An 18,552-nucleotide genomic window follows, 5' to 3' on the forward strand; every position below is an offset into this window, starting at 1 on the left:
TACAATCAAGGATATATGTCATTATCCATTTGTCAAAATTATAGAACGTTCAACACCAAGATGAACACTAATGTAAACTATAGGCTTTGGGCGATAACAATGTGTCATTGGTATCAAAAGCACCACTCTGGGGCACCACTCTGGGGCACAATCTCTGCACTCTTCTGATAGTGGGGAAGGCTGAACGTGGATGAGGGCAGGGATACTTTCTGCTCAATGTTGCTGTGAAGCTAAAAATGCTCTATAAAATAAAAGTTAGTAATTAATAATATAAAGTCAATCAATTGTTATGATTTTAATAAGTTGGTACTAGCATACCTTCACTCTTAGACTCTCGGTCTTGCTGTTTTGCAAAATCTTTCTAAAAATATTTTTGTTTCTCTCCATTCATAAGGAGGGACTTTCCTGGAGAACAGCCTGAATTAGTACAAGAAATCACCTGCAGGAAATGTTTCCAAGACAGACAACGAACAACAAACATATATCGGAGTACCTTTAGCGTTATATTAAGTGGAACACAATGTGCTATACAACTGGGAAACACGAATTATCTTAGTTGGGAGAAAGGATAACATTAATTTTTCTCCATCATCGCAGTCCCTACCGCAGCCACCTGCTCCATCATTTACTGAGTGCTCGCTCTGTCAGACACTGGGCTAGCGCTTTGTAGGTACTTTCCCAGTTAATTCTCACCCAACTCTACGAGGTAGGCTCCATTACCCCTGGTTTACTGATGAGATACTGAGAGGAGCTCTACTCTTGGACACCTGCCAGTCTTGCATTAGGAATTATTGGGTTCAATTAAGTTTCATTTTTAAACAGATTCTTATGTATGCCTGTGCACAGGAGAATAATATCTATTGCTTTCTAAAAATGTATCTGAAACACACCAGGTAAGGGAAAGCCTTTATATAAGGCAGCCATCTGAGCTGTTTATCTGGTCTGTCCACTCTATTTATGATAAATGTAATTTTTACTGCCAGGGGGACCATCTAGCTCAGACACCTGCTAGATATGCAAGCATATCTAGCAAGAATGTTTAGCTAGACAGTGGGCAAGGACAGCTTGAAGGTGGGAGTGAAATTCTCCCAAACAATTTAGAAGTAAAGCATATAAGGTTAGTGACTGACAGAATGATATTAACAACGTGATCCAGCCCTGGGAGATCTATCAAGGACTTGCCTATAAATATGCCAAGTTAAAAAAAATAATAATAAACAAATAAGCCAAGTTAGGGAGCACCCAAGACTCCGAATGAGATGGCACAAATATATCCTCAAAGACAAAAATGGAATGTGATTTTTAATTTAGTATGAACAAGCCTGACTTTTTTTTTTTTTTTGGTTTATTTTCTGAAGATACACTTTCTGAACAAAATGGGGAAATCAGGTATGAGAGGATGAATGTCCAGAAATTGGACAGCTATGACCAAGACTTGGATCCCAAAACACTTATATCATTATCCACCATAAATTCACATTTCTATACCCACCATTTATTAAGTGCTTATTATATGTCAGGCAATTATACATACATTTCCCAAATAATCTTTTTTTTAAGAAGTCTTTAAAGCAAGTTATTATTTCCACTTTGCTGGGGGGAGAGAGGACTTGTGTAGGTCAGACAGTATACGGCAGAGCCAGGATTCAAACACTAGTGTGTTTCATTCTAAACACATACTTCAAAGCACCGTCTTGTTGTATACGTCAGTCATTCATTAGTTATAATGATGTGAGTCTAACCCTTGGAAGTGGACAGTCTTGACACAGCATCAAAATCGAGTTTATGAATCTAAGAAACATATTCTGGACCCCGTGAGTTCTCTATGAGCTACAATGACTAGCTCAAGAGATCTCTTGGCCGGCCACTGGTTGACCTTTTCTAGGGATGCCTTTATCTTCCTGTGTGCCATCATTCAAACTGAAGCAGGACCATTGTAAAGGTCATAAAAGGATGATTTGAGAATGCTTGAATTTACATTCAAGTGGATGGGGAGTAAATTAGTATCAGCAAAAAGATACTGTAAGCAATTACAAATGGCATAAAGTGAGGATGTTAACTTCTATGTTTGTTTTCTAATTATTAAACAGACTCTGAAACTCTTATCCAGGGTTGTTTTTAGGAAGTGCCTTTATATTCTTCCTCCTTTGTCCTTTTTTTTTCTTGTGGGTGCAGCTGTCATGGATTGAAATAATTTCCTTGCACGAGGGCCTTTAGGAATAATTGCAAAGAACGCCCAGGCTCTCAAATTTCAGTGTGAGTTCTCCGAAGTTCACACTTCAAGGAAGGCCTTTATCACTTGTGCTGCTCAACCATGCTGCTTTCCAGGATCTGTTCAAAATCAGCATTTAAGAGGATGGCTTTCCTTCTGTGGCCCTGCTAAGTGACTGCCACCAGCATTAATACCGGCAAGCGACTTTGGTCTGCGAAGTATTGTAATTCTGCCATCTGTCTCTCCTACCTATGTTCTGCTGAGTGGGTACAGGGGCTGGATATTGGGAAGGCAGAGTTTATAATCTCCTGGGAAGAATGGTCTCCAGATTGGGATTAAAAAAAAAAAAAAAAAAAAGATCTCTCCTCTCACCTTTCATCTCGAGGAAACATAGATTTTTCCTTCTATCTAATATAAACAGTAATCATCCTGTTAGGCTACAAGCATCGGGAAGCTGAACTATTTCAGATTTACTGGAATATAAATTACACACATGTGTGTCTCTCTATATTTGTAAGAGCGTAATTGTATTCTCTCTAAGACTTTAGCTGTCTGGGCAGCTCAGCGGGTTAATTCGGCCAAAGAAGCAGTTGTGGGGCTGGTATGATCAGTCCTTCTCATTGGGTTCCTTGGTCACAGAAGGTGTCCTATGCTTTGTTTCAGTTTCTGAAACAAAGTTTGGAGATTCAGATAAAACCCATTGGGGACCGCCCCCCCCCACCCCGAGCCAGGGTTTTTTTTTTTTCCTGTAACATCAGTGCGTATCGTGAGGTCACATCCAGGGTGGGGGGACCGTAAACGTTTCTTCAGTGAATTCAAGTTATATGAGTAAATGCAGATATAAGAAATCACGGGTCTCACCGCTGGACTTAAAAAAAAAAAAGAAGAAGAAGAAGAGAAAAGGATGTGTTGTGACTTTTAAACAGACTATTGACTTTTGCGGGGGTGCACGGCTCACACAGTGATTAGGAGTCTGAACCATAATTGTTCTTGTCATCCACACACGGGGCTATAGTCGATATCTTTTTATCATATACATTTTTAATCATGTATTAATAAACAAGAAGTTTGTATCTTATCGATGATTGGATTATATTATTGACTAACTCCACCATTCTACACATGGCTTCTGAAAACACCAACAAGGTCAAAACGTAAAGATCAGGTAAACTGCTTCAAAGACATAAAAATTAGACCTTTCTCTGACTCTTTGTGTGACGCTCGTGTGGAAGGATTCTAAGGAGAGCGGAGGAGTTTTGAAATTACTTCCTAATTGAACAAATGATTCAGCCCAGACTAAAGAGAATAATATAAATAAAAGGGAAACTGAAATCGTATTTCATCTGAGAATACTGAAAGGGTTTTTGCTTTTCAAACATTCTGGGTGAGATGGATTTGCCGCAGCAAAATTTGATCTGGGCTGCTTTAAGAATTCTCACTGAAGTTATAAGGAAGTAAGGCCTCTGGCAAGCAGAAAATGTTTACTTCACCACTTGCCAAAAGGATTAGGAACTTCTCCTTCCAAGGCTGAGCTCTTCATATGATGATTCTCCCTCTCCCCAAACATCTTGTGGCTCTGTAATACCATCCTTCCCACCGACGAAGTTCACTCCCGGTGCAGGTTGCACAGACACTGGGAGCCTCAGACAAACTATGGGTAGAAAATCTCAACATGATTCAGTTCAGTTTGAACTGAAATCTCATATACAGCATATATGTCATCCATTCTTCTCTATTCTTCACTTTTCATTAAAACTTCAAGGGTAGGGGTGCCTGGGTGGCTCAGTGGGTTAAAGTCTCTGCCTTTGGCTCAGGTCATGATCCCAGAGTCCTGGGATCGAGCCCCGCATTGGGCTCTTGGCTCAGCAGGGAGCCTGCTTCCTCCTCTCTGTCTCTCTCTGCCTGCCTCTCTGCCTACTTGTGATCTCTGTCTGTCAAATAAATAAATAAAATCTTAAACAAACCAAAACAAAACCTTGAAGGCGAACTTCACAATGGTTCTTCTATGATCTTAAACCACTGAGAAACTAAAGGAGACACATTGCCTGGGCCCCTCCTCAAATACCCCGACCCACCTACCCTGGACACATGTGGCCTGTGAACTTTGTCTTGTCTCTTCTAATCACATCCCCACTCCTTCCACTTGATCTTTCTTTTTCTAAAAATTCTCTTTAATTCCCCGCCCACCCCTGAAACTTGTATCTTCGGCTTTCCTTTTGAAATCTGGTTGATTGTGCCCATGGCTCTTTCTTGGTTTCCATAATGTGCTCAGGTAATATAAGATGTTTACGTCGGTTGGAAGCGAAGTGATTGGTATGTGGGACCTCTCTGGGCTGCTTTGCAACTTCTTTTGAGCCTGTAATTATTTCTCCCATCCAAGTACTAACCAGGCCCGACCCCGCTTAGCTTCCGAGATCAGACGAGCTCGGGCATGTTCAGGGTGGTATGGCTGTAGATGAGCCTGTCATTATTTCTAAATAAAAAAGATTTAAAAAAATAAATCAGACCTCCATGTGGTAAAAGCCAATCTTACCTACAGCTCATATTTGCATGTGAATACAAATATTTCTGTAGTCTCTGGGCATAATCCTATAACACATAATTATATTTTTGATGGGGAGGGGTTTCAGGCAGAGAGATTGTCTTTTTTTATTATAGGTGTTATCTCCTATTTTGCAGTTTTAACTACTTTCGGAGAGGAGATTTGGGGGCAGGATGGTAGAGTATGAGGGACAGGAGGACAAACAGACGTTAAGCAAAAGAATCAGAAAATTATTACCTTGGGGCTAGACTGGAAGAGCATAATTGAAAGCACAAATACCTTGAATGTTCACGTAAAGTCAAGTCCTGTCTTTTCACAGTGAAATGTATTCAAATAGAATTAATACTCCATTGGAGCTCTTCATTTGCATCCATTAAATGTGATAATAATACCTTATGTATATAGTGATTTATACTTCTCAAAATTCACATTTTTATCTCTTTGGTCTTCATAAAAAATTCTGTGACACAGGCAAAGAGTGACTATTATTCCCATTTAAATATGACTGCAGAACAGAGATGATCAGCATACTTCCTTAGGAGAAGCTGATACTCGAACCTGTATTTTCCATTTCCTAGTCAGATGCTCTTCCTCTTTGCTCTATATTATATACTTCCTACTTCACTACACACACACACACACACACACACACACACACACACACATAAATACATATATATATACACTTCACTATGTATTAGAATAACCAGTCTGGACTTTCCATTTCAATCTACTTATAGAGCAAGAACCACAGAGGTTGTTTATTTCCCTTGGAAAAAAATAATTACTTTACATAGTAACAATATCCTGAAAAAAAAAAAAATACACATGCTGTGAATGTTACATAATGAACATTTTTCCTTTATCTGTCCCTTCCTGACTTTCTAAGTAAGAAACTCTCTGGAGTCTTCCTCTAAGCTTCCTCTTTCTGGTAACACTTTTTTTTGACTCTCTTCTCCGCTGGTAGTCTCCTTTACCTTGGTTTAATGTATAGGTAAGATTTTTTTTTTTTTGAACTCATTTTAGAGAGAACGAGCATGGGGCCGAGGAGTAGAGGCGTGGAGGAAGAGGGAGAAGCAGACTTCCTGCCAAGTTCCAATGTGGGCTTGATCCCAGGACCCCAAGATCATGATCTGAGCTGAGGGCAGATGTTTAACCAACTGGGCTACCCAGATGCCCCTACCTTGGTTTAATGTAGGAATCAACTCTATCCTCAAGTCTGTAGCTTATCTTTAAATTCTCTTAAGAGTGTCTTTAGCAGAACAAGTTGATAAAACTCAATTTATCAATTTCTGTGTGTGCTTTTGGTGTCATGAACAAGAACTTTTGCCCAACCACAGGGCACCAAGATTTTGTCCTAGAAGTTTCATAATTTTGTAGTTAGATCTGTAGTGTGTTTTGAATTTGTTTCTGTACAAACTACAGAGTTTCAGTTGTGGCTCATTGGTTTGTCAATGCATGTCCTGTTGTTCTAATGCCATGTGTTGAAAGGAGTATGTTTTCTCCACTGCACTGCCTTTGCATCTTTGTCCAAATCAACGGGCCCTATTTGTGTGGGTCTGTGTCTGGGTTCCTGATCTTTTCCATTAATCTCTATCACTCTGTCAATACCCCAGTTGGCTTGACTTTTGTAGCGGTATTGTAATTCTAACCATCAGGAGGTATGATTCTTCCAACTTTATTCTTATTTTTCAGAATTCCTTTTGCTAGTTTTCATTCTTATAATTATTTCTTTCCATATAATTTTAAAAGTAAGTTGTCCCTATGTAGAAAGAATCCTACTGGTATTTTGGTAAGAATGACATTAAACCCACAGATCAATTTGAGGGGAATTAATTTTTTTCCTATGTTGAGTCTTCATGAACATGAGAAATCTTTCCTTTATTTAGTTTTTTATTTTTTATTTCTATTACCAGCTTCTTGTGCTTTTTATTTTAGCAACCCCTTCTATGTTATTAGGTTTATACCTGAGTATTTCTTTTTTTTTTTTTTAAGCTATTTTGAATGGTATCATTTTCAGTTTTAACGTCCAATTATTCATTGTTTGTATACAGAAATATGACTGATTTTGCACACTAACTTTGTAACCTACAACTTTATTGGTCTCAGTTATTGGTTCTAGGTTTTTAATAATTATTTGGCCTTTTTTTTTGCATAGACAATCATATTGTCTGCAAATAGTTATATTTCTTCCTTTGCAATTTGTGCTTTTTTTTTTTTTTTTTGCTTTATTCCACAAGGACAGAGAACCCAATCAATTTTGAATGTTCATTTTTTTATTTTTTGTCCAACATAACATATACTTCCTGATCTCATAGGTCTTGAAGTTGTTTCTTACAGATTTCATCATATGAGATTTTTCTTTTTCTCCTTCAATAATAGTTTTCTTTTTCTTTCTTTTTTTTTTTTTTAACCAGTGAGTCACCAGAGGAAACTAGTTAAAATTCCAAAATTCTTTAATAACTTTGGAAAATTCAAATGCCCCTACTTCCCATAAGTATTGAAGCCATGCTAAAATCCTCTCCAAAAAACACATACGATCCTGACAAGTCAAAAAAGTTCTAAAATTCCTATTTTTTGAGCAGTTTTCTAACAAAGAGTTTATCCTCTGGGAAGACTTAGATATTATAGATTTCTTATTTCAATTTCATTATAGATGAGACAGCTGCTAGGTCACAGAATACAGCGAGATAGGTTAAATTAATTGAGTCACCTTGCAAAGGAAGCAGAGTATGGGGAGACTACCATCAGGAGATGACTCACATCCTAGGTGGTTGATGTTAGGGAGTACAGAAAAAGCTTATGAGCCAGTCCCATAGTTAGGCAACTAGGATGGACTTAGATGCTAACCTCCAAACTATCAAAAAGCCAAAAGCACTCATTCTGTGTGATTGAAGTCAAGGTGGTTTACTGAGACAGAAAATGGGTTAGAGCAGTATATAAGCAGGAATATAGTCAGGCTTCAGAACTCCAGTGAACTGAGTAACTCCAGTGACAATACTGGATTCCAAGGTGTTGGGCAAAGCTCTTGCTTCCAAGTCAAAATGATCCTCAAATAGTGAAGTAGGACTTAGTGGAGAGTTGGGGGACCAGCCTTTTTCGTGGAAAGAGGCGGCACAAATAGGCTATGAGTCTCACAGACTGTGACACCACAAACCACGAATGAAAAGTTTCAGTCATCTTCGCTTTTTCCTCAGATTGAGCAGAGAAGTCATTTTCTTCCTATTTCAAAATCAATTTTTAAATTGGTGGTGTTTAGGAGCACCTGGGTGACTCAGTCTGTTTGGTGTCTGCCTTCAGCTCAGGTCATGATCTCGGGGTCCTGGGATTGAGCCCTGAATCAGGCTCTCCACTAAGTGGGGAGTCTGCCTCTCTCTCTCACTCTCCCTCTGTGGGTGCACGCGCTCTCTCTCTCTTTCTCAAATAAATAAATAAATAAAAATATTTCATATAAATAAATAAATAGGATGACTTTATATTTGAAGTAAGTTTTATTAGTTTCAAACACACAGACTTATATAACTAGCTCTCATCAAATGGACCAAAAATTTTAGGATTAAGTAGCTTCTGCATCAGAGTTTCCAGACAAGGGGTTTCTTCCATTATTAGCATTTCTACAAATACCTTCTTTCTTGAGAAAGAAAATTTAATTTATCACCCAGTAGGTTTATTTAATTTAATTTAATTTAATTTAATCACCCAGTAGGTATTTTGGAAACACACAGAGTGCTAATCTGTGGTAACAGATCTGGTATTTCATCTACCTGATTCCCTTATTAGCTGCAGCCAAAGCATCATTTTGTACAGATTCTTGGACAGAAGAACTTTCAGATCATGAAAAAAAAAAACAATTCATTTCCTTTTTCTATCACATCATATTGGGTCACGGTGCAGTCATAATTGTGTTCTCATTTTACACAGGGGTGTAGACCCGCCAGGATATATAAGGATGCAATAACAGAGGCTGAGCAGAGAACCCATTCTAGTGCTTCCATAATTCTGCTCAGGTCTCCTTGTGCCATGGATCACTCATCTAGTGGTAGAGCATTAAAATACCTGATCACTAGCCACAGATTAGTTCTCGGTATCTTTTTCCAAAATACCTACTGGGTGATTAAACATTTTCCTTCCTCAAGAAAATAGTATTTATAGAAAAGCCAAAAACATATCAAAATCCCTTTCTGAATTCGAGTCACCCACATCACTGGGTTTGGCTTTTCCAGCCTCCTAAAGGTCACCCGTGTGGTTATTTGCATTCATTGTGCCATCAACAAATATAAATTAAGCCACCTGCAAGAAAAAGGAACTTTAAATTTAGGCAATGGGCATAGACTGGGCCCCAAGGATCCATTTCCACTAAATGAGACTATAAAAACTAAACATGACCTAAGCATTCTTCTGCCCTCCAAAATAAGGCTCAAGATGACAGTAAAGCCAAGAAAATGTACTACTTAGAAGAAAGCAAAGGACGGGACAAATACGTACTCATCCCATCATTTCTTGGTACCACAAAGCACCGATAAAATACGGGTTTGGAAAAAAACCACTGGTGGGATGCCTTCACTCTTCTACCATTCCTCAAATGGCATCGCTCTCAGAGATGCACACACACACGCGTGCACACACATTTTCACCGGAAAATATCATCTCTAAGATGTACTGGCAGTAAGCACAGCCCAAAAGACACAAAATAAGAGTGTCCAAAGGGTCATTACTTAGATATACTACAGCATGCGTGGCCCTTCCGCGGAGGTTCTCGGTGTGTAAATGTATACAGTGGAGACTCTTCACTGCTTCACTCTAGTAAATTCTTATGAAATAGTCTGTGGTGATCCCACTGGGTCAGCGGGGGCTGCACAGGGTTTGAATTAGCTGAAAACCCAGCTTGAGCGCAGTGGGGAGAAATAAAGCAGCCTCCAGAGCTGCTACCGTGTCATTTACTGCCTTTATTCTTTTGAGGAATCGGATGGGCTCTTTGTCATAATTGCTTTCTCTTAGAATTTTTGAACAGCTTTGTGGCTTCCATTATATTAATTAACCACAAAAAGGAAAGTCCCCTGGATATTTTTCTATCAGGGAACACTTAGATCAACTTGCTTAGTTCAAGACCAAACTAAAATTCTGTAAACCAACACTTCCTAAAGGAAGGTTGAGGGGAAAAGATTGTAATACTTACCTGTGTTGAGAAAATACTGTTTTAAACAAAGTTCAAGAGGTTGCTTTACTTGGAGGCTATGCAGTGCCGGTAACAGGCTAAGGTGCTTTAAGAATGTCCTAGAAGGAGACAAGGAGTCAGTATTTCCCGAAGTGGCTTGACCATACAATCTTTCTCTGTGGAGCAACTCGCTTGACAAGTATTTCCCAGAGCACAAGCGAATAAAACGTTGTTTGGAATGGTTGCAACAGAAACATCCTTAAAGCAGGGAAACCTTGTTGTTCCTTCTTGGAGCTGGCCCCAGGCAATTGGTGGCGGGAGGCAGTGAATGTGACTTTGTTCCTTTTGTTTTCCACACAGTGAAAAGAGCTTGTATATCTGCTGCTCTGTTTGGCTTGCTGCTTCGGAGCATAGTAAATCACCCTGACCCAACCCACACACCCATCAGGGTACACAGTTTTGGGGATTCAAAAGACCAGCTAGTCCTTGGTTGATTGCAAAAAAAAAGCTGCAATGGGAATAGGTCCTAATATAAAGTTTTGCTGTAAGTAAGTCCTGAAAATGTGTACTATATTATTTTTGTTGTTGTTTTGGGGTTTTTTTGCTTATTGTGAGTGGGTTCATGTAAGAGACCTTACTCTGTATGTATATATCGGTGTGAGTAAACTCTTGGTAATAATTTTATCTGAGATACACTTATTATATTCTATACTGAAGAAATTCTTTTATTTCACAAGACCAATATAAAAATCTCACATGTATGGAATGAATGTGAATTGTGAATATCTATATTTATTCATGTGGAAATAAATACACATATATACTTATATATTGCAAATATTCTGAGATTAAAAACAATTCTTCACAGATCTATACCCCTGGGGCTAATAACAGAGTATATGTTAATAAAAAAATAAAAGAACAAAACAAAACAAAAAAACAAAAACCCCACAATTCTTTCTCTACTTCCTCCCCACAGTTAAAACAGTTAAAATGGTCATTTTGTATCAGTAATTCAACCAAGCCTGCAAATTCAAAACATGACTTGTTTTGGGTTTGTTTGTTTTTTGTTTTCGTTTTTTTAAGTAAATTCAGTTGCTTGGCATTTTGTAGGTAATTTTAGAGGTCTAAAATTTTACTTTTCAGGGTGCCTGGGTGGCAGCCTGAACATTCGAGTTACCTCTCCCATCATCTACCAAATGAGATACAAACAGTGCTCACAAGCCTTAAACATCTGCCTTTGGCTCAGGTCACGATCCCAGAGTCCTGGGATCAAGTCCCACGTTGGCCTCCTTGCTTTGTGGGGAGCCTGCTTCTCCCTCTCCTGCCTGCTGCTGCTTCTGCTTGTGCTCTTGCTTGCTCTCTCTTTCTCTTTCACTCTCTTTCTCTGTCAAGTAAATAAAAATCTAAATAAAATAAAATTTTACTTTTCAACCCATTGGTGTTTTTGGGTTTTTTTTTAAGTTGTTTTTAGAAAGAGAGAGAGCGAGTGTGTGAGCAGGGGGAAGGGCAGGGGGAGCGGAGAGAGACTCTGCACCGAGCATGAAGCCCAATGCAGGGCTTGATCTCATGACCCTGAGATCATGACCTGAGCTGAAATCAAGATTCAGATGCTTAACCAACTGAGCCACCCAGGTGCCCATCTACCAGTGAGTCTTCTCTGACACAGACACAGCCTGTGTCAACATTCCTTGTGCGTACCTCATGAATACAGATGGTAGCGGCTCTCTGTGTTGTAGGCAGATCCGAAGGAAGTGGTGTAAGAGGTCATTCTGTCAGCAGTTGGTACAGTTAAGTAAAAGGTTGACTAGCTTCGTTCCTACTCAATTAATGAGTTGTTTTGTGTCTTCTAGCTTTAGCCTTAGTCTCTGTGCTTTGAGAAAGTACAAATGAATGTTTTAAGAACACCCCATAAGGACAAATCCGACTAATGCAAATTAATAATGCTCACAAGATGCTGAATTGGAGGAGACATTTCCGGGGTAAGGAGGCCACCACCTCCCTATTTACCTCCCTTCCATTTCCTTCCTCTCGCAAAAAGTACCTTTTAATTAGACTTTAGGGAAAAAATTGAGGACAGGACTTAATGGGAAGATGGAAGGAGGCACGTTTCAGTCATTCACAAAGGGACAAAGCCTACCAAATGGAAAACAAATGAACGCAAATAACAAACCAGAAGTTGGGCTCGAGTAAATCCCCAAAAAGACGATAGTTGGGTAATTCAAAGATGAGAAGCCTTCAAATATGGATTGACACTTTTGTATCTCATTTGGTAGATGATGGGAGACGTAACTTGAAGTTTCTGGATATAAGTACATACTCGATAGCTGTATTTATCTATAGGTAGATATACGCGTTATAGCTGGGTATATTAAGCTATACAGCATCCATGTATTTGTGCAGGTGACCGAGGGTAAATGAGGTCATAAGGGTGGGTCCTAATTCTGTAGGATTAGTGTCCTTACAAAAAGAGGAAGAGACATCAGATCTGTCTGTCTCTCTCTCTCTCTCTGTCTGTCTGTCTCTGTCTCCATGTGCACAGAGCGAGGAGGCCATGTAAAGACACAGTGGTGAGAAAGTAGCCATCTACATGCCAGGAAGCAAGCTCTCACCAGACACTAACACTGGAAATACCCTCATCTTGAACTTCTGGCCTACAGAACTGTAGGAAAAACACATTTCTGTGAAGCGACCCAGTTTGTGGTATTCCCCAGTGGCAACCTGAACAGACTAATATGACAACCATGACTATTTTATCCTTTTCCCTCCCTTTCTAGATCACTCCCTATTGGATCTGACCCCTCTCAGATAACCCCTGTGAGTTTTTAATACAGGAGGCAGAAAGATTAGTAACTGAAGTCTCCACTAAGAGCAGCAGAGCTTCCTTAATGCTTTCCACTGAAGAGACTGCCCGTGGGCATTAGCAATGCTACCGTAAGAGCCAAGCGGCCATCTGAGCAATGGGGACATTTAGCATCCTCAGGGGTCAAGGAGAACATATCTTTTTGGAGCTCTTGAAACAGTACTTTTGCTACAGAAAGTACTTGAACATGAGCACTCAGCTAAAGGACATTACAAGCTGGATGGAACTTTTCTTAGGGTGTGTACATAAACTATACTATGGCCTTTTCTCCAGGTAAGTTTCTTTGAGGGAAATACAACACATTTGGGGTAAATCTATGGACAACCTCGATATATAATTGCTTCTAAAATGCAAGGTGGAAGCAAAAACCAACAGACCTGTTCCAATCCATGACTAACACTATTCCTTATCTTCCTGGGACAAAGACTTGGCTGGCTGATGACGACAGGGCAGCCTCTGGTCACATGTCACTCATGAGCCTATCCTGTGAACTGAAGCTACTTGGGCCCCACATTATTGAATGTAATCTGCTCTCTCTTGGCATTGACTATTTTTGTCCCAACCTTTAATAGTCTCACTAGTATGTTGTGAAGGACATCTGGGGCACAGAATCAACTTTAGCACCCTATTGGTGGAATGGACACATCACAAAACTGAATGCCCTTAAATTTATTGAGCAGAGTTTCAGAATATAGGTAAGGATGGGGGTGGGTGGGAATCAGCTATAAGACACTAGCAGCTATAAACACTATAAATACTGCGTATAAGCCATGGGACAGACAAAAGTTAATACCCTTGGAAAGTCCAACAAAACTTGACCTTATAGTAATGGCAACCTTCCTTTAAAGAAAAAAAAAAAAAAAAAAAAGATCCCAGGTATCTTTATGTCAGTATTTGCAAAAAGCAAATGCTTGATTTTATTTGAGGCTGGTCTCCTATAAAAGTAGCTTCTAATATCACTGGTTCCCCAATTACTGTCTCATCACTGCACACATGCCTGCGAACACAAACCCACATCCAGCCTCCTCCAGAGTTTGCTTCTCAACGTCCGGATAGTTAAACAGCCATCCTCATCTTGAGACCTTCATAGCAAACACGTGCAAATTTTCACAACTATAACCCATATGCAAATACCCTTTTGACTCAGAGGAAATCAAAATTCAGTAAAGTCAAAATTCAGCAAAGCAACATAAGACATCAAGTGGGCCCCATCCCCGGAACCAGAGGAAATAGGAAACAGAGGATCGTGTAGACTTTTGTTAAAATGCAGATTCCAAGTTCCATGAACCCACATTTAGCAAGCTCTCCAGTTGAATATTATGCACATCGAAGCTCAAAAGCACTATTTAAAATGTGAACAGACATTCCCTCCGCCACACCAGGAAACAGGGAAGTGGCTTAATGCTTAGTGAACTACATTCGGTAAATGCTCACTGAACTGAATTCCTGACCTCTCGGGTCCCTTTGTGTCTATCTCTAAAAGTGATCATCTTTGAGAATCAGTCAACTTTTTTCTCCACTCTGACACCCTCACACCAGAACACAACTTCAAGCTTCTCAGAACAGGCTGGTCAGCACACCTGTTATAACTCCATAACTGTAGGAATCATGAGTCTGAAAAACGTAAAGAAAATGCTGCTTTCTTAGCCCCTTTCCTTATCCTCCTGCATTCTTTTTCCCAGCTCTAACCGGCACCAGAACAGTCATACCATCTTTCCTGGGTCTCCTAGCCAGAGCCACACAGAGAGAAGGAACGGTCCTAATAGTGTCCTGTTATTCAGCTATCCAGTGTTTTCACCTTGGATGTTTACCCTTTGGCCCATATCTTTCTGACAAGGAAAGTGCAGCCCACAAAGTCAAAGCCTGGCTCCACCTGGCCTGGTCCCACCTGAGTTTACCCGCAGGTGCGAGACCCGGCGTGCAGCTGTTTCCTCACCTGACCTGCATCTCTCTCCTCTGCTCAAGGCTTGCTCTAGCCCCCTGGAGCTTGCCACCCCCAGGGGCACCTCTAAGCCAATGAGGGAGGGGAGTCCACGGGCACAAACCCCAACGGCTCCCCTCTCCTGCTGCTCATGTGAGACCTCGAGGCTTCTCAGTGGGTCCCACTGAGTCTGAACATCAGTTGTCCGCGGAGGCAACTTGCCGTTTAATTGACCCTCTCTTGACATGTCTGCCTTCTCTCACTCACGCGTGTTTCCCGGGATCACCTTCCAAATAAACCGCCTTTGCCCTTGACCTCATCTCGGGGTCTGCTTGGGGTGCTCCGAACTAAGACAAGTACCGTGCAAATCAGTCAGTTAATATCCCTGCTTATCAAAGGGGCCATCAGCTGGTTCCTAAGGGAATTTTGCTTTATGTAATATTTTTAACAAAATTTACATGATTTTGTAAATCCTACTACATAAATCTTTATTTCTGGCTTTGTTTAAGACATTGCTGTATTTATTCCCATGGGACATCCTCCAGACCTACAAAAACAACAAGTCTAGTTTTCTCTGGTTTAGGATCTCTTCTTATTTCTCCTTGTTATCAGAGAAGGCATTTAGAGGAGCATTGAGAAGAAGCCACGAAAATCAGGCTGAATCTTAGAATGAGCCACATTGACAAGCTTTGACAATAAGTTTGTGGGTAGGGAGCAGGGAACTCAGTTCACCTCTCTGTTCTCTGGTATTTTAATTTGGCCAAAAGTGATAATCATCATATTTAGTGACCTCGCAGGTACCCTGAGTGTTAATGAGACAATGTGAGAAAATTATCAAATAAAAGCTATGGTAACGCTAGTCCTAGTTCTACTTATTTTGGGCTTCTCATTTATCTTCAAGGAAAGATTTGTTAAATGGAAAGACCTAGTACTACAGAGGATGGAAGAAATAAAAAAACAAAAACAAACAATTATCAAAAACAACTTTAGCAAAGGAAATAGCAGTTTCACACAGTTACAGAGGGGACCCTGCTATATTCACTTCTGAATACCATCTCTTGATCATTTCCATCATGCTGTTTTGGGAACATAAATATAGCTTAATTTTGGAAATGTATATCCATTCCAATTTCCCCTTTCATCAATTATTATGGTTAATGAAATAGATCCAAAATATCCTTAGCTATTTACGTATAGGAGGTGTTAAAAAGTATGCTAGAAGGAAGGAAGGAAAAAATTTTCGCTTGTTTTAATCACAGCAAACAAATATACACACAGAAACATGAAATCATTACAAATGTTGAGCTACCAACTATCCATTATGGCTGTACACACAACGACGTTCAGAGAAGGGAGAGGTCACTAGGGAATGATACAGTTAGAGAAGCCTCCTAAGAGCCATGGTCCCGGAATTGGGCTTTCTGGTGAACTGGCTTATCCCCATCCATTCCTCACATTAACCCTGTGAGGTTAATCTCTTTTCGTAGATGAGGACACACTTGGGCAGATTAAGTCACTTACCAAGATCACACAGCCGAGGTCTATGTAACTGCAGAGGTCTCTCCTCCAAGCGGCACTAACTCCTCTGTAATGCCTGCGTTGTTGGAGGAACCGCATAGAAGCCAAAGCCGGCCTCTTCCGGTCTAGCTCCTGCTCCGGGTGAGTCTCCTTTTCCGGTCTAGCCCCTGCACCGGGTGACTGAGTCTCCTTTTCCGGTCTAGCCCCGGCACTGGGTGACTGAGTCTCCTCTTCCGGGCTAGCCCCTGCTCCGGGTGAGTCTCCTCTTCCGGGCTAGCGCCTGCTCCTGGTGTGTCTCCTTGTCCATCATCCCCTCACTTGCTTCTGCTTCAGCTGCACCTTGTGGTTTAAGCAGGATTCCAGCAGGAAACACATGGTGCAGTTAAGAGAATGGACCTCAAAGTATCTTAATGAGGATCTGTTTTCAGAAAAGTGGGCAATGAGGGGAACTCATGAAGCCAGGGAGTCACCCAGAAAACGGCAAGAGCAGGAAGCCATTACTATAGCCTGACTGAAGAGGCAAGAGGAAGAGAGGAAATAGGAAAGCCTGGAGAATGCCAGAACTAGGAAGGGGGTCAGGTTATTGGCAGCAGTAGCTCTCTACAGACAGTACTGAATCGACATGGGGTTAATGACGTTAATGCCCTAACCTCCCTCCCTGCCCGCCCTGGAATCTCCTTCTAGTGTCTTCCATTAGTGAAACTAGCCGAAGACAGAGAGCAAGGGAGTCCAAGTGATACAGTCTGTAGACATCAACCTCCCAGACACAGAGAAGGGAGGACAGAGAATGGAACTTAGGGTCAAGAAGAGATAGAAAATCTTCTCACCTTTGTGAACACTGCTGCTGCCCACAATACCATCCATTGACGGGCTAACTCCTCCTCATCCTCTAAGACTTAGTTCAAGGATCACAGATCCTGGGAAGCAATGTATTACCCACCACCGGATTTGGGAGCCTCTCCTCTGCACTTTCAGCCTCTGTGCATACCTTTATGATTGCCCCTTTATGATGTTGAATGGACTCCAAGCGACAGAGAGGCATTAGGAGCTAAGGAAAATTGCTACCTTAATGCAACTAAATGTGCCCAAGGGAGCTGATAAAAGTGAGCACCGAGTGACAAGCACATATTTCCCAAATTGTAAATTGTGATTTAATTTTCAGCTTACAGAAAAGTTGCCCAAATAATAAGAGGAACTTCCATGTTCCCCTTTGGCCCAGATTCACCCATTACCCTTTTGCCCCATTTACATTATCCTTCTCTCTCTCTCTCTATGCATACACACGCACACACACACACACAGGTAATTTTTCCTTTTATTATTTGAATTTTGGAATTATTGCCTTCTTTTGCCCATAAGTACTTTAGTGTATATTTCCTAAAAACAGGAACATTCTCTTATATACTTAAAATACAAAAATCAGACTCGGGAAATTTAACATTGATATAATGCTATTATCTAGTCCATAGTCCATGCTCAAACTTTATCAGTTGGGTCAATAATGTTGTAAACAGCTATGCTTTCTCCCTTTCCCTGGTCCAGAATCCCATGGAGGATCATGCATCGCAATTAGTTGTCATATATCTATAGTCTAATCTGAACTTTTGCCTTTCTGTGTCTTGACCTTGACATTTTTGGAAAGTAAGGAACACTAATTTCATAGAATGTCCTGCGATATGGCTCTAGCTGATGTTTCCATATGATTAGCTTTAGCTTCGTCATTTTTGGCAGGGACACTCACAGAAGTGATGTTGTGTCCTTCTCAATGCCTCATTGAGTGATGTCAGGCTGTCCTAATATTGGTGATGTTAACTATTATGATTGACTCAGGTATGTCTGCCAGTTGTTTCTATTAAAAGATAGTGTTTTAGGTTTATAAATAATTTGGGAAGATTCCTTGGGACCATGTAAATAACTTGTTCCTTGTCAGATTACAACCTTTTTTTTTTTTTTTTTTTAAGGAAAAGGGGACAATTCACGAAGTATAATGGACAAAAAGGAAGTGATACTGACCTTCAGTCACTCCTGATGTCCTGCCCCTGGTGCCAAGGCAACTCATTCCCACTGTCTGGGGTTTTCCCTTTTGAATCCCAGCTTGTCTCTGCTGGACCCCTGCTAAGGCTTCTATTAAGAGAAAACCAAAGGGGTTGATCTGAGTCTCAAGAAAAAGAACAAGCCAACCCCAGCAGAAGCTCCATGGAATCAGGACTCAGTCCTTTTATCTTTCTTGTATCTCCTCCTATCATCAGAAGCAGGGATCCCTTCCTGCCTAGAACAACTTAACTAAGTGTACATCAAAACTGGGCAGGCTTTCCACGGGCTTATTTACTTCTAAGGTCTG

General features: G+C 40.5%; 1 long non-coding RNA gene across 2 annotated transcripts in view; it reads right to left on the bottom strand.

Annotated features, from left to right (window-relative positions):
* Positions 1 to 17,167, bottom strand: part of LOC309850194 — a 28,132-nt gene extending 10,965 nt beyond the window's left edge. Inside the window, exons 1-3 of one of the 2 annotated variants that reach the window (XR_014304126.1) lie at positions 17,039 to 17,167; positions 16,215 to 16,550; positions 9,931 to 10,028 (exon numbers count right to left, since the gene is read on the bottom strand). This is a non-coding gene — a long non-coding RNA (uncharacterized lncRNA). The remainder of the gene's footprint in view (positions 1 to 9,930; positions 10,029 to 16,214; positions 16,551 to 17,038) is intronic. The other variant, XR_014304125.1, reaches the window with a different exon arrangement.
* Between the last annotated feature and the right edge of the window lie 1,385 nt (positions 17,168 to 18,552).

This window comes from Mustela nivalis (assembly GCF_964662115.1).
Source record: "Mustela nivalis genome assembly, chromosome: 16".
In the NCBI taxonomy this organism is placed as follows: domain Eukaryota; kingdom Metazoa; phylum Chordata; class Mammalia; order Carnivora; family Mustelidae; genus Mustela; species Mustela nivalis.